The 27,573-nt window shown below is 35.1% G+C and overlaps 1 long non-coding RNA gene across 2 annotated transcripts in view; it reads left to right on the plus strand.

Moving 5' to 3' along the window:
* LOC106509506 overlaps positions 1 to 27,573 on the plus strand; it is a 997,952-nt gene that overhangs the window by 97,754 nt on the left and 872,625 nt on the right. For both annotated transcript variants that reach the window (XR_002342062.1, XR_002342063.1), the window contains exon 2: positions 21,587 to 21,700. This is a non-coding gene — a long non-coding RNA (uncharacterized LOC106509506). The remainder of the gene's footprint in view (positions 1 to 21,586; positions 21,701 to 27,573) is intronic.

Below are 27,573 nucleotides of genomic sequence, written 5' to 3' on the forward strand. Positions count from 1 at the left end.
AATAAGGAGGTGGCAGTGAGGGTGATGAGAATTAGTTTAATTTTGGATTTGTTTTAAAGGTGGAGAAGACACAGTTTCCTAACAAATTGCATGTTGGGGTGAGAAAGAGGGGAAGGTATCCAGAATGCTGAAACTCTTGAATAGATGGATGGAATTTCAGGTTTGAGAGGCAAGATCAGACACTCGTTTTTGTACTTGTCAAGTCTACTAGACATTCAAGTGAAGATGTTAAGTAGGTAGTTAGATATATTGATCTGGAGATCAAAAGAACTCTAGACCTGAGATAAAAATATTGGAGCCATAAGACTGGATGAGTAAACCAAGAAAGTGAACGTAGTTAGAGAAGAAAATAGGTCCAAGGACTGCATCGTGGAGTACTCCAAACTCAAGAGGAGCAAATCCATGAGTGTGAATGGAGGTGATGGGATCCAGCTCACAACTCTTTATAGATGGCTTGTTTAACACTCACACTGAAGTAATTAAAAGCTCCTTGTGTCTGTTTAGAATATTCTTGGCACAGAATAGTTGCTCAATAAATATTTTTTAAATAAATAAGCCAAGTAAATAAGAATGTTGCGACTTTATGAAAAGTTTTTAAAGTGTTTTTCATGCAGAATTGAAAGCTGAGTCCATAAGCTAGCTATTTGAGTCCATGTGGAGAAGTACAGGCCTCCCTTATTAACACCATACTAGCTGCTTATGGATTAAGTTCTGGTCTTGATATTTGACATACTCCCTTCTCACTACCTACTAGGTTGATTTTTTTTCCCTAAGAGTTATTTTGAATGCAAATAAAACAATAGCAAAAAACTCTCAACTATTTATCACCCAAAAATGTGACCCACATACATAATACTCTTCAGACTGGCTTAGCATCTAAGCTGTAACCCTGTGAATTGGCCCACTCGTCATTCTCTCTTGTTTCTCTGAAATATTATCATGAGGGGTTAGTTAGGTATTTGTCCCAATAATGGGAAATTAAAGACTGGTTCCTGGCTGGTGAGGTCATATGCAGATTTATTTTTTTTTTATTTTATTTTTTTTATCTTTTTGCAATTTCTTGGGCCACTCCCACGGCATATGGAGGTTCCCAAGCTAGGGGTTGAATCTTAGCTGTAGCCACCGGCCTATGCCAGAGCCACAGCAACGCGGGATCCGAGCCATGTCTGCAACCTACACCATAGCTCACAGCAATGCCGGATCCTTAACCCACTCAGCAAGGCCAGGGATCGAACCTGCAACCTTATGGTTCCTGGTTGGATTCGTTAACCGCTGAGCCACGATGGGAACTCCCAGATTTAGTTTTTGAACTGGTGATTCCATCCAGTTTATGAGGGCTATTTTAATAATTTGCCCAGAACTGAAAGACTCAAAGTAGTCCTCACTGAAAGACTCAAAGTAGTCCTCACAATCATTAGCAAGGGAGTTAGAAGAGGTAAAAAATGTTAAGTCCTTGGCTAGACTTCAGGCAGTGGTGAGTGCTTATTAGCATTGGTGCTAGCTTCACAACTCTATCAATGTCACAAGTAGACCTAGGAGATAATAGGTATTAGATTACATACATCAAATTACTTTATTTTCTGCTAAAGTTACCTCCTCATTAGTTCTTTTAAGTAGGGAACCAGTTTCCTGGCTTATGATGGTTTATTTATTAGGATATTATTCCAGTCTATGCATTCAGACTGACATTGCCAAGGTGGTGTGTGTGTGTGTGTGTGTGTGTGTGTGTGTGTGTGTGTGTGTGTGTGTGTGTGTGTGTGTGTAACATGCAGAACACATGCCTCTGTTCTAGGCCTGTATCAGGGATATTCTCTCTCCATTCCTTCTTTGGATTTTTTCTGTAATTGCTGTTTTTCTAAGTTCCATTCTTTTTTCTTCTCTTCTCTCTCTCTCTTTTTTTTTTTTTTCCCTGGCTGCACCCATGGTGTGTGGAAGTTCCTAGGCCAGGGATCAGACCTGCACCACAGTAGCCACTCAAGACGCTGTGGTGACAATGCCAGATTCTTAACCCACTGTGCCCCAAGAGAACTCCAACAAGCAATTTCTTAACAATTACGTTGTGGCAAAGGCTTGGAGAGAACTGCTGAATGAAATAGTATTTATTATAGGGAAGCAACATATGCTTATTTAAGTGTTTTGAATAATACACCAAGTATACAAATTTAAAACTATAACACTGTTAAGAGCTTGGATGGTATCCTTCTAGATTTATTTATTTATATTTAAATGCATCTACTTAAAATAGATATACAGTGTAATGTTACTATGGATGTCATTTGCTACTTTTTTTTTCACTTGAGATAAGTTGAAGACACTGTTCTATGACTGTATATGTGGATTAGACATATTATTTTTAATAGCTATCTAATATCCCATTACATGGATATTTATTTACTAACCCCCTGTTTTTAGGCATTTAGGTTATTTCTATTATTTAAAAAATTACAAAATATTATTTTAGTAAACATCTTTGTATGTACATATTTACACACATTCAAGTATATTTGAATAGCGGACTCCTAATTTATATTGACATGTTGGCTGGAGAGCATGAAACATAGAAAATGAGATTTACATTGAAATTCGTTGTGGAAATAAATTTCATCCCTAAACACTGAGTGTAACATGGGATTGAGATGAATATTTTTGCCTGTCTTTTCTTCATCTTTTGCTGTCTTTTATGGCAAAATCATAGACTATTTAATTTTAAGAACTCTCTGCCTTTAAATATACTCATGTTCTTTTTTGTCTAAAAAATAATGAATGTATACATTGACCCATCTGATCCTGGTTGAGGGTCACATATTTACTGCTTATAGCGTATCTCAGGCATCACTTATCTTGTTTAGTTTTATATTCCCAGCATGTGTCTGGCAAATGGTAGGCAGTCACTACATGTTTGTTATTTAATTGAAAGATACAGCAAAGCTGGAAAATTTCCATATGTCATAATGAAATAAAATTTTTTTCAGTGAAATAAGAATTGTAGAAGCAAGGGAAGTCTGGTTTTTTTTTTTTTTTTTTTTTTAGGCTAGTATATAAAGCAACAAGAAAATTTAATAGATACATGAGAATTTAATTAACAATAGAATCATGGTCTTTATATGCATTATTGCCTATGATACTTCCTCTTTAGCTGATTTGCTTCTAGCTTGAACTTTCAGATCATCTCGGATTCACATTAAAGCCTATAGTTTTGTTATATCTTCTGATCACCTCCACTCTGGGGAGCTTAGCTTGTCAGAAGAGCAGTGCCCTTGAGTTACATATGGATAGACCAGGTAAAGGACTTCGGTTGCTATAGTGATTCTATTTCTTATATCACTGTTGATGCTGAGAGCTATGTTTATTTCAGCCGTGACAGCAGGAACCAAAGCTCCTCTCTGCACCATTTACTTTAGATATTTCTACCAAAAGTTGACAGATGAAAACCGTGGTTTGTATGGCATTACTTTTCTTTCTAAATAATGGCAAAAAACAAATGAATAACAAACTGCTAAACAATTCCTTTACCCTTTGAAGTTATGGGGAAGTTAGTATCCCTTTGTGTTTCTTCTCTTTTTACTTTGTCCATTCAGGCATTCGTGACAGTGTAAAAATTCTTTTTAATCTCTTTAACTGATGCTAAAGCTGTTAGTCACACTTGTTGCTGATAACGATGAATTTTAAACTTTTTAAGCATATGTCAAGTATATGTAGCATTGCAACACATTTTTAAAGCAATCGTAGGCTAATTGTTGCTTCACAACTCTACATGGCTATGGAGAAATTATGTCTGAAGGCCATTTAAGAAATTTGTTTCAGGAGTTCCTGTTGTGGCGCAGTGGTTAACAAATCTGACTAGGAACCATGAGGTTGCAGGTTCGGTCCCTGCCCTTGCTCAGTGGGTTAACGATCTGGCGTTGCCATGAGTTGTGGCGTAGACTGCAGATGCGGCTCGAATCCCGCATTGCTGTGGATCTGGCGTAGGCCAGTGGCTACAGCTCCGATTGGACCCCTAGCCTTGGAACCTCCATATGCCATGGGAGCAGCCCAAAGAAATAGCAAAAAGACAAAAAAAAAAAAAAAAAAAAGGAAATTTGTTTCAAAATGCATATGATGACTTCCACATAATTTTTAACCATTTCATAATATTTTGGAATTGGAATATTCTAATGTAATGATACAGGTTCTCTCACCCTTTACCTACATCACTGAACAATACAAAATACACTCATTCTACTGTTTTGTTTTTTTTTCAGTGTCATGAAAATCTTACAGTCCTATATTTTGAGTTGTTATTTACACTTTGACAGTTAGTATCTAGTGAAAAAAATGGAAAGTAGTTTCATGTGCAACTGTAAAATAACATAGCAGTCATGCATAAAATCTTATTGGATGCTAAAATCATTTGTTTCTTTGCTCCTGTAAACCAGAGGCTAACTTTAGCCCTCAGGGCAATTGTGTCTCTTAAAATCTGTTTAAAACCGTTTTATGAACCTAGAGTCTTATTTACCAGTTAAGGAGCAGATTGTATATTCATAGCCTTTAGGGTCTCAGGAAATGATTCAAACTGCTTTTGGAAGTGATGCAGTGAGCAAGAAAATTCCCATAACAATTCTGGAATGGTAGTAGTAAGAGCAGATAAGAGCTGGGAAGACCTGTTCGTGGGGGTCCAGGGCAGTAACTCACAGTTGGAAAGTAGTTGAATTCTGCATATATTTTGCAAGTAGCATCTGTTGAATTTCCTGATGGATGAGATAAGGGGCATGTAATAGAAGGATGAGTATAACGTTTTTTGTTTTGTTTTGTTTTGCTTTGTTTTGCCTAAGCATCTAGAAAGTTAGGGATGCTCATTAAATAAGACAGTGAGTGGGCCACAGTGGCAGCCATTCTAAACAAACACAAATATAAATCACTAAATGTTTTTTATTCATATTCTTATCACTTTTTAGTACATCCTTTCTTGCCTCCTTCCTTCCTTTCTTTCTTTTGAGGTACCTGTGGCATGTAGAAGTTCCCAGGCCACCTTAGTGACCTGAGCCACAGCATAGAACCAGGGAACTCCTATTTCATCATTTTAATAAGAACCATCTGGCCAGGTCTCACGGTGGCCTATTTCAAGTTAGCAATATGATGTCACTGAAAGCGGAGTTGGGAAGAGATATGTGTAATCAGCTCTCAAGAACATCTCTCTCAATAGATGCAGAAAAAGCATTTGACAAAGTCCAACATCCATTCATGGTAAATACTCTTACCAAAGTGGATATAGAAGGAACATAATAAAAACATAATAAAAACTGTTTACAACAAACCCACAGAAAATGTAATACTCAATAGAGAAAAGCTGAAGGCCTTCCCACTAAAAATCTGGAACAAGACAAGTATGCCCACTCTCACCACTGTTACTCAACATAGTATTGGAAGTCCTAGCCACAGCAATCAGACAAACAAAAGAAATAAAAGGTATCCAAATTGGAAGAGAAGGGGTAAAATTGTCACTGTATGCAGGTGACATGATACTATATATAGAAAACCCTAAGGACTCAACCCCAAAACTGCTTGAACTGATCAACAAATTCAGTAGAGCAGCAGGATAAAAGATTAACATTCAGAAATCAGTCACATTTCTGTGTATTAACAATGAAATATTAGAAGAGGAATATAAAAATACAAAACCTTTTAAAATTGCACCCCCAAAATCAAATACCTGGGAATAAACCTGACCAAGGAGGTGAAAGAGTTATATGCTAAGAACAATAAAACATTAATCAAGGAACTTAAAGAGGTTTCAAAGAAATGGAAAGATAGTCCATGTGCCTGAGTTGGAAAAATTAATATTGTAAAAATGGCCATACTACCCAAAGTAATTTACAGATTCAGTACAATCCCTATCAAATTATCCATGACAATTTTCACAGAGCTAGAACAAACAATCCAAAAATTTATATGCCAAAGCAATCCTGAGGAATTAGGACTCTCCTCCTGAATGAAATAAGTCAGAAGGAGAAAGACAAATACCCTATGCTATCACATATGTGGAATCTAATATATGGCACAAATTGAACCTTCCACAGAAAAGAAAATCATGGACTTGGAGAATAGACTTGTGGTTGCCAAGGGGGAGGGGGAGGGAGTGGGATGGATGGGGTACTTGGGGTTAACAGAAGCAGACTATTGCCTTTGGAATGGATTAGCTATGAGATCCTGCTGTGTAGCACTGGGAACTATGTCTGGTCGCTTGTGATAGAGTGTGATAATGTGAGAAAAAAGAATGTATACATGTATGTTTGACTAGGTCACCTTGCTGTACAGTAGATAATTGACAGAACACTGTAAATCAACTAAAATAGAAAAAATAAAAATCAGTATAAAGAAAAACAAGCAAAAAAAAAAAGGACATCTATCAGACTGTGTCTAACCCATGTAAATCAGAACCAATCTTTTCAATATTAACATTTCTGGGACCTCCTGTGACTTAGGTGACACATTAATTTGTTACATATGGCCTACATCTTATGTCAGTATATGTGTTAGACTTTAGACTATAATTTACCTGTTACAGTTTGTTTAGCTGGGGCTTTATTTATGGTAAATGATGTCTTGATAGGAAATTAACTGCAGGATAATCCAGGGGTCAGAGTCATTTTTTCATTTTCTTTTTAGTACTTACTGACTGCTGATAAATATTGATAACTTTATTTTTGCTTCTAAGACATTTTAGTCTAAGCTGGTGACACTGGAAATCTGTATATTCTCTTAATTTTAATGCATTAAAATACTAATTTAGCAAATTCATCTTAGAGTTCAATTAACAGTATATTGGTTTTATAGTATAAAGTCTGACTTTATGAAAAATGCTGATATGTTTAACTTAATAGAAGGTCTTTTATTATATGTGGTGGTCGTGGTGATGTTTTTCATCAACTGTGCTGTGTTAAATTCTATCTTGAATATTAAGCCTTTAGCTCACATTTTGCTGGAATATACCCTGGTCCTGTAATCCTTTAAAGACAAATTGGATGATATAAATTTAGTACAAATCTGAGCAGCCCTGGGGGTATTAATTATATTTCACAATGAACTCAAGCCCAGATATACATTTCTCAATTGCCATTTTCATGGAAAGTAATTACACAAGATTGGTAATTATATGAGATGCTATAGTTTATTAGATTTGTTATATTATGAGAATGACTGAGGAAAATGGATTTTTGTTTTCTGTGTTTCATGAGACATAGCACACACTATCATCAGACTTTAAAATCTTATTTTTATATAATTTAAAACTATTTGTACTAGAGTAAGTAATTTTAAATAGACGTAAATGGACATATAGTTAGATGCTCAGATACTAATTGTACAGTTCAACGAGCTTTGACGATTTTAAGAACCCAAATAACCATCACCCAACCATAGACCAATACTGTCCAATATAACTTTCTATGATGTAGAAATGTTCTCTGTGTTGGCTCATATAGTAGCCACTACCTACATGTGATTTTTAAGCTTTTGAAATGTGACTAGTGTAAGTAACTGGACTTTTAATTTTAAATCATTTAAATTTTATTTATATGGGCACATGCGTCAGTGGCTACTGTATGGAACAATGAAGCCCTAGATAGATCTCAGCTGGGATTCTAGGAGATAATTAAGCTCTAATGCTGACAGCATACAGTATTTCTAATGCATTACTTATTCCTGTTTACCTAGAATGGTACTAGCTGTCTATTATTATTAGGAGAATTAGGAAAATGTAACTCAGATCATGTTTTGTAATGCTTAATTCTCTCACAGCACTCAGTTGAGAAGGATGTCCTAGGAAGTTTCCACATTTCCCTTTTCTGTCAGTAACACCCTAATGTCAACCATCTTTTTTGTTTATCTCCATAAATTATTTTTGCCTGTTCTTTGACTCCATATAGCTGGAAATATACAATGTATTTTCTTTTGTGGCTGTCTTCTGCCACTCAGCATCATGTTGTGTATGTCAGTAGTACATTCCTTTATATTACTATATACCGTGTAATATGTCCATTGGATCAGCATACCCAGAATTTGTTTACCCATTCTCCATATGTGTCCATTTCATTTAAGTTATTAAATTCATTGGCATACAAATATTCATAACAACTTTTAATTATCCTTTTCATGTCTCTAGTATTTGTAATGATGTCATGCTTTCATTTTTGACAATATACTTAATTGGTCTTGCTAAGACCTTATCAATGAAACAATTTATCAAAAAGAAATCTTATCAAAAGAAACAATTTTGACCTTCTTGTTTATATTTTACTTATTTCTGCTTTTATCTTTATCATTCTTTCATTTTACTTTATTTTATTTTTATTTTTTATTTAATTATTTATTTATTATTGTTTTTTTTCCCACTGTACAGCGTGGGGACCCAGTTACACATAACATGTATACATAATTTTTTTCTCCCATTGCTATGCTGCGTTTTAAGTATCTAGACAGTGTTCTCAGTGCCACACAGCAGAATCTCATTGTTAATGCATTCCAAAAGCAGTAGTTTGCATCTGTTAACCCCAAGCTCCCAATCCCTTCCACTCCCTCCCTCTCCACCCGGGCAACCACAAGTCTACACTAAAATCCATTAAAACTAAATCTACCTTTTACTTTATTGTATAAATTCTTAGCTATGACTGAAATACCAATTCTTTGCATTTTAAAAATTGATTCTGCAGATATTCATTGAGGGTCTCTTTACTCTATGGAAGGTACTGACTGGTATAAGCAACAGTGAGCAAGATAGATATAGTCCTAGCCCTTTTGCCTTTATAATTTTGTCGAGCGGGTGAATATTGGGAAATAAACAGCAAGGATGGAAAGTACCATGACAGACAATTTCAGGGAAATCTGGAAGTTTGTAACAGGGGACCAGGAGTTTGGGGAAAACATCCTGGCCTCAGATACAAGTGTGCCTAGGAGTTAGCAAGAAGAAGGAGGAGTAGATAAGATAAGACTTCAGATAAATACAGCAACTTGTGCAAGATGCTAGAGTGAGAAGGAGCATGGCTTGGTTGAGCAACTAAAGCAGGTCATGGATGAAATGTGGAAATGGGAAGGAATGTGGAAATGGGACTGCAGATAGGGGTGAAGGTTTAGGAGATGGGACAAGATCATGCTGTCTTATAGGCCATGGGAATGGTTTTAGATTTATCTTAACAAGGGTAATGGGAAATCATTGAAGCCTTCCAAGCTGAGGAAATATATCTAGTTTGCGTTTCACAAATGTCACTCTGATTACATGTTAGGTATAGATAGAAGGCAAATATTGATGAATAAATACTAAATTGGAAGCAGTTGCAGGTAAAATGTGAAGTGATATGGATTACAGCAGATTCCAAATTCCATTCTGGGCTTCCAGCTTTGCCCTAGTAACTAGTTTCTGTTAAAATAAAGTCTAAAATAATGTAATACTATGACTATTATAAAATATTTTCTTTGAGTTAATATTCCTTTAGAGCAGTATGTACTTGGCAGTCTATTTCTGTCATCTTATAAGCATTGAATATGAAGTGCTCAAATATGAGAATAACACTTTTATTCTGTATTGTGACAAGTTAGACTGGGGGGACTGAAGAATATAGGTCAGCTATAAAATTCAGCTTTACAAGTTTGACTTTTAAGTATGAAGAATACTTCTAAAATACAAAGAAAAAGAAAAATTCTATTCTGTGATGACAACCTCATTTGCATACTTTTTCTGACAGCTTCACTTTTATATGAGTTTAATATTTAAAGTTGAAAGGAAGGTTTGTCAGTATCTCAATCTTTTAAGAAAAATAGCTTTTTCAAATACATTTTGAGTATGAGTTTAAGCATTAATGTAATTTTTAAAATTTCAAAATTTAATATTTTTGCTGGCATAAAATTCATTTATTCATGCATACACTATAGGTGTCTGTAATCATCTGTCTGTCTGTCCGTCTACCTACCTACCTGTCTGCCATCTATCTTAAAAAAATCATCAAAAAACTTGTCATTAATGATTATTTAATAATTGTGCTGAGAAGAAATAGAATTTCAGCAGTCTACTTACATTTTAAACTTCTTTTAATTTACTTATTTGTAACTTTAACAACTTTTTACTTTAAATAGAAAATTTATGAGTACCATTAGAATGACTGTTTTTTTCTTTTTGAATGTGAATTGGGAATATATAGCTCATCTTTATTCAGAAAAAGTAGAAGTTAAGTAGATTGATTTCTCAGTGGGATTTATTGTCTAGAGTAAATTAAAGCATAGAGTGAATGGTCAATTTGGATTGGTCCTCTGTACTGATGTAGTTTTTTTTTTTGTCTTTTTTTTTTTGTCTTTTTTTGGGCTGCACCTGCAGCATATGGAGGTTTTCAGGCTCAGAGTCCAATTGGAGCTGTAGCTGCTGGCCTACGCCATAGCCACAGCAATGGGATATGAGCCACGTCTGTGACTTACTCGCTCAGTGGGTTAAGCAATGCCAGATGCTTAACCCACTGAGCGAGGCCAGGGATTGAACTCCCATCCTCATGGCTGCAGTCAGATTCATTAACCATTTAGCCATGACGGGACACCCCACCTTTTGTTGGTACTGATGTAGTTTTGTTCAGACTTCCACATTTCATTCATATGGCCAACATTTTTTTGAACTTAGGTGCACTTAATTGAGCTAATTATATTTTTTTAGTCCATGGCTTATTCTCCTTATTGTTTCATACAAAAGTTCCTTCCTTCTTTCTTGGACTTCCCATGTGGCTCACAACAAAGCTTCCTTCCTTCTTTCTCTTATCTCTCATACCTCACTTTGATTATTCCCTCTTCGGAAACTATTTTAATATTTTAAATCTATGTATTTTCATTTAAATATTTCCCTCCAAAGCATATGGTTTGTATGCATATATTCTTTTCTTTTTTTTTTTTTTTTTTTAGGGCCGCACCTGCAGCATATGGAGGTTCCCAGGCTAGGGGTCCAATTGGAGCTATAGCTGCTGGCCTACATCACACCCACAAGAACATCAGATTGGAGCTGCTTCTGCTACCTACACCACAGTTCATGGAAATGCCAGATCGTTAACCCATAGATCGAGGCCAGGGATTGAACCTGCAATCTCATGGTTCCTAGTCGGATTCATTTTTGTTGTGCCATGACAGGAACTCTTATGCACATATTCTTAATTATTGGTATTATATTTTCTATTTTTTTCTTTTAAAACTGAGCCCTCTTTTTTGAGATTATTCATGTTGCTATTTGTACATCTAATACAGCTTCTAACTGCTGCATACTATTCCATTGTGCCACAGAACACGGAGGGGTTTATCTTAAAGAGCAAGAATGATAACATTACCTCACATTAAACATTCTACTCAGTGAAGAACTTCTTGGATAACATGAACTGACTAGAAGTGGAAAGAGATTTGCAAAAATGTAGTAGCATCAAAGTGATATGCAAGAATCACTTGCATATCAGCTAAAAAAAAAAAAAAAATCCCAGGAAAAGATCAAAGTAGATGCACATGAACTTTAAAGAAGAACAAACTTAAAAAACTAAAATGCATGTAATAAGATGGGCAAAATAATGAGTAATATGAGAAAAGTAAATTAAAAAGTAGCATTGGGCTCTGACTTTAAATCATTTGAGTGACAAACGTTAGAAAGATGAGTAATAGCAACTGAGATGTGAGGGCCTAAGAACCCTACTGCACTCCTGGTGGTAGCAGAGAGCAGTGCAGCATGATTTATTCACATGAAGTACCAGTGTACCTTATAAACCTACCATTTTATTTCTGAGTACGAATCTCAGGGGAATTGAGAAGACGTGTATGGGGATTTTTTTTTTTTAATAGAAATGTTGATGAAGGTAAGAGTTGGAAGCAGCATGGATGTCTGTTACCTGGGAAGCGATAGATTAACCTGGATGCCCATCAGTGAGATAGTGGGTTTGTGGAACACATGGGTGTTCAAATGCCAATCATCATAAAGGACTGTTGTAATACTTAAAATGGTTTGTTATTTTTTTAAATTTAAACTTAATGTTAGTGTAAGTGCTTATGGGCCACTTAAGAAAATAAAAGTGCTTGAGTTCCCATTGTGGCTCAGCGGGTTAAGGACCTGAGGTTGTCTCTGTGAGTATGCTTGTTCAATTCCTGGTCTTGCTCAGTGTGTTAAGAATCCAGTGTTGCCACAACCTGTGGTCTAGGTTGAAGATGTGGCTGGGATCTGGCATTGCTGTGTTGTAGGCCACAACTGCAGCTCTGAATCGACCACTGGATGGGGAACTTTCATATGCCACATGTGTGACTGTAAAAAGAGAAAAAAAAAGGAAATGAAAATGCTCTATCTGGAATTAAAAAAAAAATCAAAAAACCAAGTTCATAGATACGGAGAATAGATTAGTGGTTGCCAGAGGTGTTGAGTACAAAGTGTCCAAAATGGATGAGGGGGGTCAAAAGGTACAAACTTCCAGTTATAAAATAAATATGTCATGAGGATGTAATCTATAGCATGGTGACTATAGTTGATAATACTATATTTCATGTTTGAAAGTTGCAAAGAGATCTTATAAGATCTTAAAAGTCCTCATCACAAGAAAAGTTGTGATAGTCATGTTAACTAGACCTGTGATAATCATTTTGCAATATACACAAATATTGAATCATTATGCTGTACATCTGAAATTAATATAACTAATGTTGTATCAATTATATATTCATTAAAAAATAGAAAATGAAAGTGCAACTTTACCAAATTTTTAAAGTCTGAAAGCTAGAGGATAAGGGTATAGTCTAGTACTCCAGGAATATTCTCCTTATCTTCAAATAATTTCTAAATTTAAAAAAATGATGCAGAATATTTAATAATTAATTCTACTGATATTAAAAGATTTATAACTAAAAATGTGGTGTCCGCACCACAGCAGTGACAATGCTAGATCCTTAACCTGCTGAGCCACAAGGAAACTTCCAACTTCAGGTATTTATTTAAACTTGAATATGTTAGGTTAGCTCTTCTATTTCAAGGATTTTTGCTAGATTGAAACTCCCTTATTCCCAATATGTAATATGGTTACATTAATATTTAGATATTTTATTTTTTATGATTTTTTCAATGTACATAATATATTTAGCCTATATAGTTTCTTTTTTAATTAAATTTTTTATTATAGTTGATTTACAATGTTCTGTCAATTTTCTACAGTACAGCAAAGTGACCCAGTTATACATTTATATGCATTCTTCTTTTCACATTATCCTCCACCATGTTCCATCGCAAGTGACTAGGTATAGTTCCCTGTGCTATACAGCAGGATCTCCTTGCTTATCCACTCCAATTGCAATAGTTTGCATCTACTAACCTCAAACTCCCTGTCCATTCCATTCCCTCCCCTGCACCCTCCCCCTTGGCAACCACAAGTCTGTTCTCCATGTCCATGAGTTTGTTTCTTTTCTGTAGATGGGTTCATTTGTGCCATGTATTAGATTCCAGATATAAGTGATATCATATGGTATTTGTCTTTCTCCTTCTGACTTACTTCACTTAGTATGAAAGTCTCTAGTTCCATCCATGTTGCTGCAAATGGCATTATTTTGTTCTTTTTTATGGCTGAATAACATTCCATTGTGTATATGTACCACTTCTTAATCCATTCATCTGTCCTTGGACATTTAGGTTGTTTCCATGTCTTGGCTATTGTGAATAGTGCTGCAATGAACATAGGGGTGCATATATCTTTTTCAAGGGAAGTTTTGTCTAGATATATGCCAAGGAGTGGGATTGCTGGATCATATATTAGTTCTGTATTTAGTTTTCTGAGATACCTCCGTACTGTTTTCCATAGCAGTGTGATATTTTAAATATTGTTATCTGCTGAGTCATTTAGTGTACTCTGATAATACAGGATGTCTATACATATTGTACAGGGTAATACAGGATAAACAGAGTGTAGTTGGCTGATTATAGAGTACTTGACTACACTGGACCTTAAAAAATAGGGGTTCAATTTTACTCCGAAAGTAAGAAGTTCAGTCATAGAATGCTCAGTGCTTATATAGAGGCTCCATTGTGCCATTCTGACATTCCAGTTCTTCTTGTGTGGCTTTTATATCATGCAGGTTACCTCTACGTTGCAAGATGGATGCTTTATTTCTATGGTCTCATCTATATTTCAGGAAACAACAAAAGGAAAAGAGTAGAAGCCATGTGCTTTCTTTCTTTCTTTCTTTTTTTTTTTTTTTGTCTTTTTTGCTATTTATTGGGCTGCTCTCGTGGCATATGGAGTTCCCAGGCTAGGGGTCCAATCGGAGCTGTAGCCACCGGCCTATGCCAGATCCACAGCAAGGCGGGATCAGAGCTGCATTTGCAATCTACACCACAGCTCACGGCAACGCCACATCGTTAGCCCACTGAGCAATGGCAGGGACTGAACCCGCAACCTCATGGTTCTTAGTCGGATTCCTTAACTACTATGCCATGACGGGAACTCCAAAGCCATGTGCTTTCTGTGTTTCCCCAGAAGCCTCATTTAACAGTGACTTCCATTTATCTCATGGGCCAGAGCGAAATCACAAGGTCTCCCTTTCAGTTGGATATTGGCCTTCATCAACTGGCACTTTCGTTTTCTTTTCTCTCCCTTTGTTCATCTCTTTTCTTTTTGTCCTAATTTTTAAGAAATAATCTAAGTTTTATTTTTTGAACATGGTATTTTTTTTTTCTAATTCTTCTGTCTTTTTTTTTTAATTTATAGGAACTTCTTTCTGTGCTTTTTTTTGTTTTGTTTTGTTTTTCTTTTTAAATAGCAGTCCAGGGATTTCCCATTGTGGCTCAGCGGGTTATGAATCCAACTAGCATCCATGAGGATGTGGGTTCAACCCCTGGCCTCGCTTAGTAGGTTAAGGATCCAGTGTGCCGTGAGCTGTGGTGTAGGTCACAGATATGGCTTGGATCCTATGTTGTTGTGGTTGTTCCAGCAGCTGCAGCTCTGATTCAGCCTCTAGCCTGGGAACTCCCATATGCTGTAGGTGCTGTCTTAAAAAAAAAAAAAAGGCAATCCATATGTTATTACATTGATACAATTTCTTTTCTAATCTCTCTGGGGATGTTGAAGATGATTAAGATTTCTTTCAACCTTGCTGCTGCACTTTGTGTTGTTTGCATTTTTTCAGGATTCCCCTGTTTTAATTGCTTTTTTCAGTTTTCCTAAATATTCATAATTATGAGGTACTAAATAAGCTATTGAATATGGGATACATGGGTGAGGTGTTTTGGTTGATGGGTTTCATTATTAGGTAACTTTTTATTGGGAGACTCTAAAATATCAGTAATTTAGATATCTGTAAGGCTAGTTAGATTCTTTAGAGGAGGATTCTTCAGTATTCTGTTTGTAGTATAAGCCTGGTTGCTGGCTTTCAGGAACCTGGTATGACAAGATATCTGTAGGTTATACTGTTCACTAAGCATACTTTCATTCAATATCTTTTTTTCAGCCTAGCACTTCACATGGAAATAGTGAAGTAGATTGGCTTCCCTAATTAGGACTCTTAAATGGATATTGGAAATTTAAGAGAGAGTGCTCTTGAGATAAACTCCTATGGAAAGGAAAGGAAGTAAATGAAGCAGAGTTAGGCAGAGGTAGAAGTTGGGCTGTGACTCATTTTCACTGAAAGCTTCACCTAACTCTAGAGGGAGCTCTGAAGCTGGGATGAACTTCAGAGTTGTCCTGCATTGCAGTGAGGGCCTTTCTATTTCTGCGTCAGTTTTTGTATGCGAGGTGGCCCCAAGCGTGACTTTAGTTCAGGTGGACCTTTTTAGCTGAATGCAATTTCTGGAGAAGGCTGACATCTAAGGGCTATAAGTTGGCAGCACCCTCACTAGCTAGAGGGAAGTGTCCTTTGTTCCCGAAGGAGCTCTGCGTAGTCATAAAAGCATCCTCTATACTTCTTTTCACATACCTTATACTTTCAAATGGTTGGACTATGTTTTTTCTTCCGTCCTCTCCTCATATTTTTTTTCTTCTTATATCATGAAGTCCTAATCCTCATTTTGATTTGTCAGAATTCTGTTATTTTTTTAAAGAATCAATTGAATTTAGCATGTCTTTTATGAAGTCATTATTGAGAACCCTAAACGAAGAAATGTTTTCACCTGTTAGTATCCCATTGACCCTGGAATATATCTCTAGCATGGCACATAGCATATATTGCTTTAATTGTCGATTATATAATTATAAATATTAAAAGATTGTTAGCTCCTTATGTTCAAGGAACTAGGCTCTTACTGAAGCCTCTACATAATAGAAACTCAATACACTTTCTTTGAATTTAATATTTATTGATATATACACTAAAAGTCTAGACAACCAGGAATGGTCAAATTCTTATTTTATAAATGAAAAAATTATACACAAACCACTGACAGTGCCAGCTAAGTCTCTTATTTTGCCTTAACATAAAGTACTCTTTTCACTAATGTTTAAGGTATTTTGCCTGATGCAGTATTTTAATAGAAATGGTAGTTAAATCAAGATAAAGTTTTTGGAAAATAGCATAACTTTTGCTTCATCAAAGGTTTTTGGTGTGTATGGAATCAGATCTTAATCCTGTTATGACCCTATCTACATGTCTGTACAGCGAATAATTTGGTTTTGGCTTTCAAGGGTCATGTTTTCTTGAACAAAGAATTTTCTTAACGATGTAGAGTTCTTAAACCATTAAATTATTATCAGCTACAACTAATCATTTAACTTAAAGGAGACATCTTATCAGAGAGGAAGCATTTATAAGCATTTGGTCAACTTTACATATGATTTGAGCTATATTGGTCTACCAAGCCAGTATTCTGTGGGTAAAAAATAAATAGGAAATACATGATGGCTTCTTAGTAGTCTGGTGTCTGCTATATTTCAATTGACCAATTTCTTGCAAAATCTAAGCATTTCTCTAAGAAATCATTGTGTTTGGTTCTTCTGTATTTGATAACATGATAGTGATCTCCTTATAATTCTCTCCTGTTTGCTTTTGGGACCCTTCACCAACCTAGTTTTCCTCCTTCCCTCATGGCTAATTTTTGTTCATCTCTTTTTGTGTGTGTGTGTGATTTAATCGCTATATTTCATTGCTTGGTTGCATATGCTCTTAAACTTTTTTTTTTTGAAAACAGCCCAGTCTACACATTTATCTATACATATTTCTGAAATAAAATTTTCATGGAACAGCACTTACTATATATGTTATATTCTGATATTTCCTTTTCTTTTTCTTCCAATGCAATAAAGTGTTGTGATTCATTAAACTGATGTCACGAACCCAAATGCATCAAAACTTGCAGTTGAAGACCTTGCTTGGAAAGAATAAGCTGTTCTTAGTCTTGATTGTCATTCCTTAATCACTGACACTCAGAACTAACTTTTCATTTCGTACTTTTCTTTGTTTCTACCTTGATCATTACTGCCACCATGTCTATGCACTCATCATCTTATACATGGTACCATGCTAACTGGCCTCTCTGACTCTAGTCCTCTTCTCCAATTCACTTCAAGTATGTCTCTCTTATTCTCTATTCTTTGTATACATAGCATCTAGCACATTGCTTTGGAAATCAATTTTTTGTCATTGTTTTTTGTTTAATTTTGTTTTTTATTTTTTAAATTTTTTATCATTGTTGATTTACAATGTTATGTCAGTTTCTGCTGTACAGCAAAGTGACCAGTCATTGGCAGATGCAAACTATTACATTTATAATGGAAATCCGTTTTTAACAAATGCTTTCTGAAGGACTGAAAGCTTAAATTCCCCAGGGATTTTTTTTTTTCAACTAGAGAGCCGTATAATATGGTACTCAAAATTTTCCAAATTTGATTTTAATCTACTTCACCAGTCTTCTCATCTGATAATACCTGCCAAATATTATGTGTTAGCTATTGTATCTAGTATCACCATCATTATCTTTACAAACTCTCTGTTTGAACTATGTTCACTTTGCCCATGGTATGCTTCTTTTCAGTGTAGATCTGTCCTTTCTGGGTCTGTCTAAATTTGTAGCTTTGCATCAGGTTTTCTTCCTTTGTAAGGCATTCCTGACCATTCCACCTTTCACTCACCTCTTCTACATTTGGAGTTTTTAATTGCTAATTGTTTGAATCTCTCATGTCTTTGCGAATGTTAACTTTGTATTAGAGAGTACTTCTTATACAATGTGCCGTGGAATGATTTTCCTTGAATATACTGTTATAAATGCTTTGTAAAAACAAGCAGGCAAATAAATACAAACCAAGAAGGAGAGAAAGAAAGGAAGGAAGGAAGAAAAGTAGAAGAAAGGAAAACAGGAAAACAGTATTTTATGGCAAAGTATGGTAAAGAAGAATTTATGAGTTAAGTGATGTTAAGAGGGCTTTTCTGGACTGCAGGACTTTTCAGTCTTAACACTGTAAATCTTCAAAAGGTAGAAATTATACATAGGATTCCCCAAACATCAGTCTAAAAGACTGTAGACCTTTTTTTGATCATAGCAATCCTCTAGGGCTAGGATTCTTTAGAAAGCACTTTATGTAAATGCTATTTTAGGGCATTCACACATAAGTACTTAGTTCCCTTTCACAGCATCTTTGTATATTAAATACTGTTGCTTTACCATTGAATACATGAGGAAATTGAGACATGAAGAATTGTAATCATATGCCTAAGTCACAAAGCCTCTGAGAAGTTGTACTAAGTTTAACTTAGTACAGAGTCCAGCCTTACCCTCAGTTATTTGTAAGAGCAAGAATTTTTGGTGACCTCTCCAACTTGACAGAAACAGGACTGCTGGGTAGATTCAATGACATAGGATGTCGCTCTCAAAAAAGTTTAGCTCCTTCCAGCTTCATCTTTGTTCTTGCCATTTAATATGGTATTTAATTATTATTAAAATAAATATGTGTGTGGAGTTCCTACTCTGGCACAGTGGATTAAGGATCTTGCATTGCCTTACCTGTGGAGTAGGTTGTAGCTGTGGCTCAGATTTGATCCCTGGCCCAGGAACTTCCATATGCCAAGAGTGCAGGTCCCCCCCCCCCAAATGTGCATCTCATTTCCTTAAACAGATATTCTTCATTGAAGAGAAGATTTTATGCCCCTTTTCAATTTTGAAACCAAATCCAGTGCTTTTTCATTAAATATAGAATTTAGAGCTCACTAATTTCTTGTTTTAATGAATGGGTATTTGAAGATTGTTGATTTTTAAGATGTTGCTATTAATATAGGTTATTATTTGGATATTATGAATATGTTTGAAACTACTAGCTTTAGAAAATCTTTTTACATGGCCTGTATTTATTGGTTAATTTGCAAGAGTAAAACACAGATGAGAGTGTCACTGTGCAAATAGATTTTACAAGACTTTCCCTTTAATTCTAAAATGTTAATTTAAAATAATACTATATTTCAGGTAAAAGAATAATAAATAAAGCACTCTTGAGTGGCTTCCCAACTTTTGAGGGTAGGATTATCATTGTCTAATAAAAGAACTTGATTATATTTATTATTTTAAATAGATTCATAGGTCCAGATTACATGTTTAGTCTCTAACTTAATTTTGTTCAAGTTCAACCTTTTGGTATAGCATTCTTGGCTCTTAAAAATATGGTTCAGGGTGCCTTTTAAATTGTATTTTCACATTCTCCTTTGCTCACTGCTATAATCTCTGGCTCATTATTCTTCAGACAAGTCCTCTGCTTTCTTTCTGGCTCTGCTCATGTTGATTCTTTTGTTTGTTGAAATCATGTATATCTTTCCAGAAATTCTTAAATTTTATCTTCTCAATTAAAACTCCCAATTCTGGAGTTCCCGTCGTGGCGCAGTGGTTAACGAATCCGACTAGGAACCATGAGGTTGCAGGTTCGGTCCCTGCCCTTGCTCAGTGGGTTGACGATCCGGCGTTGCCGTGAGCTGTGGTGTAGGTTGCAGACATGGCTCGGATCCTGAATTGCTGTGGCTCTGACGTGGGCCGGTGGCTGCAGCTCTGATTAGACCCCTAGCCTGGGAACTTCCATATGCCGCGGGAGCGGCCCAAGAAATGGCAAAAAGACAAAAAAAAAAACAAAAAACAAAAAAACCCCTCTCAATTCTTTCACCTGATTTTTAAATCATAATAATTCAACTTAAATTCATATAATAGTTTTTATGTCAATGTATCAATATTATTCTGTTATATATTATAGCAATATTATTTCATAGTACATATTCTTTATCTTCCTCATATCTCCTCCTCTCCACCCCATGCTCCCAGACTCCTGAAGTAGGAGGTAGGAGTAATTATATTGGTCTTTGTATAATAATAATAACAACAATAAAAATAGCAAAAATAATGATATCTGAAAATTATGTGTTTACTAGAAGTAAGTGTTGTAGTGTGGTGTGGTATAATATTCCTTTAGTCTTTACAAGATACAATGACATCAGTAATATTTTTAGTCCATTTTATAAATGAAGAAACTCAGACCTAGAGAAGTTACTTGCCCCATAAGATTAAATGGTGGTGGGCCCAGGAATTGACCACAAGCGCTAAGAATCTATAGCATGTATTCTGAATCATTGCACAGTAATCTACTGTGTTGACAGTAGTAGAAGATCAATAATTTTTTAAATTGATTTACATTTTCAAGGAAATAAATTTTTGTATATCAAAGTTTGATATGTCATGGTTAGTCTATTTCACACATGCGTTTTCTTCAAAAACTTACATGTTCACAGTATCTTACTTTTTATGAAATATGACTTTTATGAGAATGAACATAAACTGTAGTGTAGAAGGTTATACAGCATGATTTGAAAAATAAGGAGTTTAAATCATTTGACTGTCATACTACTTGAAGAAATGACTTTTTTTTTTAATTTTTTTATTTTTATTTTTTCCCACTGTACAGCAAGGGGGTCAGGTTATCCTTACATGTGTACATTGCAATTACAGTTTTTCCCCCAAGAAATGACTTTTAAAATCTAAGTTAATAACTTTTACCATTATGAAGCATTATTCCTTACGGTAATTATTGGTAATTCATATTCTTATTCCTTATTACTGGCTACATTTTGGTTTATCTTTTGCTAAATAATACAGGGTTATCCTCTTGTCCATTTCCTCTATGCCAGAGGTGGCAAATTGATTTTCATTTCAAGGATCATCTTTGTTTGTTAAAATAGTGGTAGCTATATGGAGGACTGAGTTGAGAAGGATTCTGAATCTTTTTGCCCAGCTCCTCAATAAAGAGTGCTATGATCAGTTAGGAATAGCTGATATAAACTTATGACTGGGGCACATAGCACAGTGCCTGCCATACTTGACTTTCCTGCTGTAAGCTGTTGTCTTTTCGTGTTCTCCAGATATATGTTGGAGTGTAAATGAATTTAAGTGGTAAGTAACACATAACTGAATAAAGGAATGCCTGGATTACAAAGAGTAATTTGTTCCCAGCTAGGTATTTTAAAATAGGTCACTCTTTATATTACCTTTTAATGTATGTAATGTGTAGATTTTTAGCATTATATCAGTTAATGTTTCTGTCATCATGATATTATGACCTATACATTCCTATTCTACATTATATATCTTGGCACCATTTTCTTATCCTTTTATTAGGTACTACTGTTGAACTTCAACCACTCTGGGTGATGCCAAGGATACATTTTGCTACAACAATAATTATGCTTCTGGACCCTCGCCTGGTAAAATGGAAAGCATGTAAAATGTATGGTAAGTTTATTAAATTCTTATCCAGTCTTTTCCTCGGTTTTTCCTTTTATATCTACAGGATACGGTAGTCACTAAAGGTATTGGATTAGAATGATGATATTATGTTTGTCAATGATCTCATTTGCTATTTCCTGGCTCCCTTCAGGTAGTACCTTCTGCCTCTTCATGGGCTTTCCTACATTAAATCTAAAAGTATTTATCCTTAAAGTCACTTCACACTTACAGACTTTGCTTCTTGTTAAGGATGATGTCTATGTTTTGAGTCTTCTGTCTGGTCTTATTAAAATCCCATGACAATTCAACCTGAATATAAAGATAAATGATTGCCTTTATTTTTAGAAGTATCATATACATTTTTATGCTTATGAAAGCCTAAATTATATTCTATTTTCAAATTGTACAGCTAACTTGAGTTTTGTTGGAAATATTACAAGCCTAAAAATTTGCCGCAAATCTCTTATCACATGTTTCTCTGCATGGAAATTTTCATCCACATAAACTCATACCTTTACCTACCATAATCCCATTGACAGAAATCGCTATATGAATCTCTAACAAGTGCTAAACACCTTTAGAAAGATTTTCCACTTTAATATCAATGTGACTTTAACAAATTAAACTGTAACACTCTTGTTCATGATATAGATTTGTTTTTCACCTAAGATAATAAAAATTTCAATAAGCATTCTGTCACAATAACTATCACCCGCATCCTACATTCCACTTTATATAAAATTAACTTCACATACATAATTTTTTGTATAAAGTTATTCTCATTTTGTAATCAGGGTTCTTAGATGCAGGCACTTGTATTCAACTCGAGCTAGTTTAAAAAGAAAAGGGTTTTTTCAGAGTTATTAGCAACCTCATAGGATCATTGGGAGGGCTGAAGTAACAGACTCAAAAGAACTAAACTGCTAAGGGAACCTGTCCCAAGTTCTTTAACAGATACATTATAAGGAGAGGAAAGGGATGAAGGGGGAACCTATAGATTAAAAGAGATTTAAAAGACACAGCAAAATTTTCAAAGAGATCAAGATTAAACTTTGGTAACTATGGTGTCTAGGGATGCATAATTTTAAAGATAAACTGAGGTATATTAAAGATTTTAAGAATTTATTTGAGCAAAAATTCATTCAAATAAGGCAGAGCCAAACTGGAAGTAGTAGAGCTCCACTGACAGGAGCCAGGAGAGAGACTTTTATAGAGAAAATGTGAAAGCAAAATAAGGAAATTATTGATTGGTGATAGCTTAAAGCCTGGCTGGCTGTTTGTAACTGGTTACCCTTAGGTTTCAATTTTGTAAACTTGGGGCATTTACAGGCTCACATTTTGGTTTGGTTAACATGTGTAGGCCATGGCATTAGAAACACTAATCTTATCTAATGGTCACAATCTAATGGTCTTCTTGTTTGATTAATGTAATAGTACTTAGGTGATAAAACTATCATGAAACCAAAGGAAGTAGTTGTTCTAATCATCAGGATAGTAGTTATACTGGGGAAGTGGGGACATGTTAATGTGATGGGTTATGTGAAAGGGCTTCTGGGTGGCTTGCAAAGTTTTATTTTATGATATGGGTAGTCATTATAAGTGATTCTCCTTAAAGTAACTCATTAATTTATTTATTCATTCACTCATTCATAAAACAATCTGTATTTTATTTCACATCCGTGCTTTATTTTAAATTAAAGAAGTTGAAGATATAATTCCTACCAACATATCAACATGTCGATAGTATCCCCTGCTTATAAGAGAGAGATTGCTTTTGAAAGATGGTGTGTTTGCCAATATCATGTTTTTCCTGGAAAAGTTATATTGGAGAACTTTTAAATTTGAGTCATACCTAAAAACCATTTTAACATTAATGTACAATACCAGTGTACTAAGACTAATTTAATAAAAAAGCTTTGCTTGAATAAAAAACAGATATATATCCTAATCAAGATGTGAAATAAATATCAATGAATTGAAATTTGAAATGTATAATGAATATGAATGACTAAAAAGATTATTGATTTTCAGGAGCTGGAAATTTTGGCTCAGGTAAGGTGACCTGAATCTAAATATTTGTTCTTCATTCCTTTTATGTGTGGCTCGATAACTCACATAATGATTTAGACTTAAACATTGTAATGAAATTCTTTTTTCTGCCTGTCCTGCATTTTTTTTTTTCTTCCTCCTCTGGTTACCACCCTTCTTCCTCTGGTTACCACCTTTCTTCAGGGGACTGGACCTCTTCTGCTCCCATTCTCGTGAGTTTGCAATAGTAGTACTCTGCCTCGTGATAGAAGTTCAGCCCAGGCCAGCAATGGGCATGTGACCCAGAGTAGACCAAACATAGGCCTTCTCTGAAGTTTTATATATTGACTTTAAAAAGGAGGCATTCTTTTTCTCTCTGCTTTTGGTCGTTTGATAGCTTGATATGTGACAATCGAGGAGAGTTTACTAACATGCTAGGAGAAGTGGCTCTGAGATCTGGAGGGATAGGGAAGCTTCAGGGTCTAATAATATCATTTAAGGGTGCATTTTATATATATATATATATATATATGATGAATGATACAAGATTTGCTAATAACAGAAAGGAAGTGTTTCCTTTGAAATTAATGATTTTATTTCAAGTTTTAGATTTGGAAATTAAGCATGTTTTAATGATTAGAAAGGAAAAGAAGAATAGTCATTGTTCCCAAGGAGTCCCATCTATACATGGACCTGATTTAGATGATGAGATTATGGACTTTGAGCTGATGCTATGAAGGGATGAGAATTTTGTGGAATCTAGGAGGGGGTGAGTGTGCTTTGCATCCGAGAGGCACGTAAATCATTGGAGGCCAGGGGGCAAACTCTGGTAGGCAGCATCTAAAATGGTTCCCACTGATCCATTCTTAGTGTTCAAGTGCTTATATAACCCTTTCTTTTTGAGTGTAGGCTGGACCCACTGAATCTTTTGTAAAGAAGAGAATGTGGAAAAAGTTACGGAATGTCACTTCCTAGGTTGTAGTAGATTGTGACTTCTGTCCTGCTTACTCTTCAAAATTCTTTTCAAGTTTCCCTGATGGTGATAGTTTTGTTATATATTGGTCTTGAGCTAATATTTAATGGAAGGGGGAGTTTACCACTGGCTTTCAGCTACATTCTCAAACAATGTGACTTGAAGGAGACTGGCCTCACCTGCCAGGTGTTTGGGGTCACAAGAGGCCTCAAACTGCATGGGCATTGAATTCTCCTTTGCGGACCACCTGAATCAGAAGCATACAAGGAGAAGTCTGGAAATGTCATTCAGAGGTTACATATTACAAAGCCACCAAAATTACTCAGGGTAGAGTTCCTTTATGAGTGACAGGATAAATGCATGATTCTTTCCTTTAATTTAACAATTTTCAACGTAATGAATTGTTTCCTTATCATCCTTGTAGTAATGAGTTGCTTTTTAAAAGTAGCTCTTTATTTTAGAACAGCTTTAATTTATAGAAAACTTGTGAAATTTTTACAGTTTCCACATAACCATTTGTACCTCATTTTTCCCATTATTAGCATTTTATATCAGTATGGTATATTTGGTGTAATTAATTAATAATTACTGATGAAATATTAATGAATGGACATATTATTAAAATGCAAATTTTAGTCATATTTCCTTTTGTTTTTTTTTTCTGTTTCTTTGTTTCCTTTTCCTTTTTGTTTCATATCTCATTCAGGATACCACATTAGTTTAATCATAATGTCTCCTTAGGCTCCTCTTAGTTTTGACAGTTTCTAAGACTTTCCTTGTTATGACTTTGTTTGAAAAGTACTGGCCAAATAATTTTGTGAATGTTCCATTCGTTGGGATTTGTCACGTAGTTTTCTTATGGTTTGATTTGGATTATGTATTTTTGGGAGCAAGATCACAGAGATAAAGTGCCATCTTCATCAAATCATAATCAGGTACATATTATGTGCATGACATACTATGCAGTAGACACCATGTCTCTTGTTGATGTGGACCTTGCTATCTGGCTGAGGTAATGTTTGTCGGGTTTCTCCATTGTTACGTTCCTCTTTCTTCCTCTTCCCATGTCGTATTCCTTGGTAGGAAGTTACCAGGTGTAGTCTACTCTTGAGAGGGGAGTTATGCTTCACCTCCTAGAGGGTGGAGTATTTGCCTGAATTATTTGGAATTCTGCATGAGTGATTTGTCTTTTCTTTTCCCACGTATTTACTTACTCAGTTATCTACTTAGGTCAGTTATGAAATCACAAATATTTTATGCTTTGGTTATAATGCAGTACTACTTTATTTTGTTGTTCTAGTTGTTCTGGCTGTGGCCATTGGGAGCTCTTCAAGTTGACTCCTCTGTCCCTCTGACATGGCTTCATCACTGTGTGTGTGTGTGAGAGGGAGAGGGAGAGAGCTAGAGTACTTCCATTCTTTCTGGCACTATGGGAAACTATAGGCTCATCTTGTATAGTTCTTCCCCCAGCCCTAGAACTAGCTATAACCCCCAGGAGTCTTGTTCTTTTTATTGGAGATTGGTATTAGAAACCAATATCTGGGGTCATGTGTACCATTGCAGCTAGGGCACTGTAACCTCTAAGCTTTCTTAGCTGACAGAGCAAGGATATATATGTATAAGAGATTTCTTTGTGTAATCATCTGTATTTATATTAAACTAAACACCAGTTCACACTGATGTCTCAGAATGTAATCCATTAATGCATGGCTCTTCTAGATTCTTTTTGCTTATCTGTAACCTACCACTCTAACAATGAGAAATCTGGTTTTTGCCATTCACCATCCATTTATTTAATTATTCTATTCCAGTACACATGCATACAATATTAGAATTGTTATCCTTTACTCTCTTGGAATATCACTTTATCAACTAGAGCACAAATGCTTACATACAGTTTCTTTTGTCTTTAATTTCCCAGACTCTACTCATTTCCAGAGTTACTTAGGTCAGCACCTTTCCCCCAACTGCTTCCAGTGAAATCGTTTCACACATTTGTAATATAGTTTTTTTTTTTTTTCTTTGTCAAGGTGTATTCTTGTATGGAATAGTGCAAATGGATTTAACGAATTTTTAGTGTCTTGTTATTCAGTATTACAATTTCATACAGAATAGTTTCATCTATTTAACCTTATTCATCCACTTTTATCTCTGGGAACCACTTATCAGCTTATCTCTGTAGTTTTGTCTTTTTCAGATTGTTGTATAGATAGAATTGTAACATGTGGCATTTTCAGACTGGCTTCTTTAAAACAGCAATATACATTTAAAGTTCATCCATGACTTTTCATGGCTTATTAGCTTGTCTTTCTTTATCACTCAATAATAATATTTCATAGTATATATGTACCAGGACTCCTTATATACATTCACATGATAAAAAACATCTTGGTTGTTTATAGTTTTTGGTGATTTTGAATTAAACTGAAATACGTATTTGTATATTTTTGCGTGAATGTAAACTTTTGTGTGAATGTGTTTTCAAATAAGTTGGGTAAATGCCCAGGGGTGTAATTTCTGGATTGTTTAGCTTTAAAAAAAATAGATTTAATTGACATGTAATATATTTGTTCCAGGATTATAACATAGTGATTTGAAATTTGTATGTATTGTGAATTGATCGCCACAGCAAGTCTAGTTAATGTGTATTACAATATATAGTTGCAATTTTTTTTCATGTGATCAAAACTTTTACTCTTTTAGGAACTTTCAAATAAACAAAAAATACTGTTGTCATCATGCTGTACATGCTGTATCTTACATCCCCCATGACTGTTTTTTTTTGTTTTTTGTTTTTTGTTTTTTTGCGTTACACCCGAGGTATGTAGAAGTTCCTGGGCCAGGGATGGAGCTCACACCACAGCACTGATAATGCCAG

The sequence above is a fragment of the Sus scrofa genome, chromosome 2 (genome assembly GCF_000003025.6).
Source record: "Sus scrofa isolate TJ Tabasco breed Duroc chromosome 2, Sscrofa11.1, whole genome shotgun sequence".
Lineage (NCBI taxonomy): Eukaryota > Metazoa > Chordata > Mammalia > Artiodactyla > Suidae > Sus > Sus scrofa.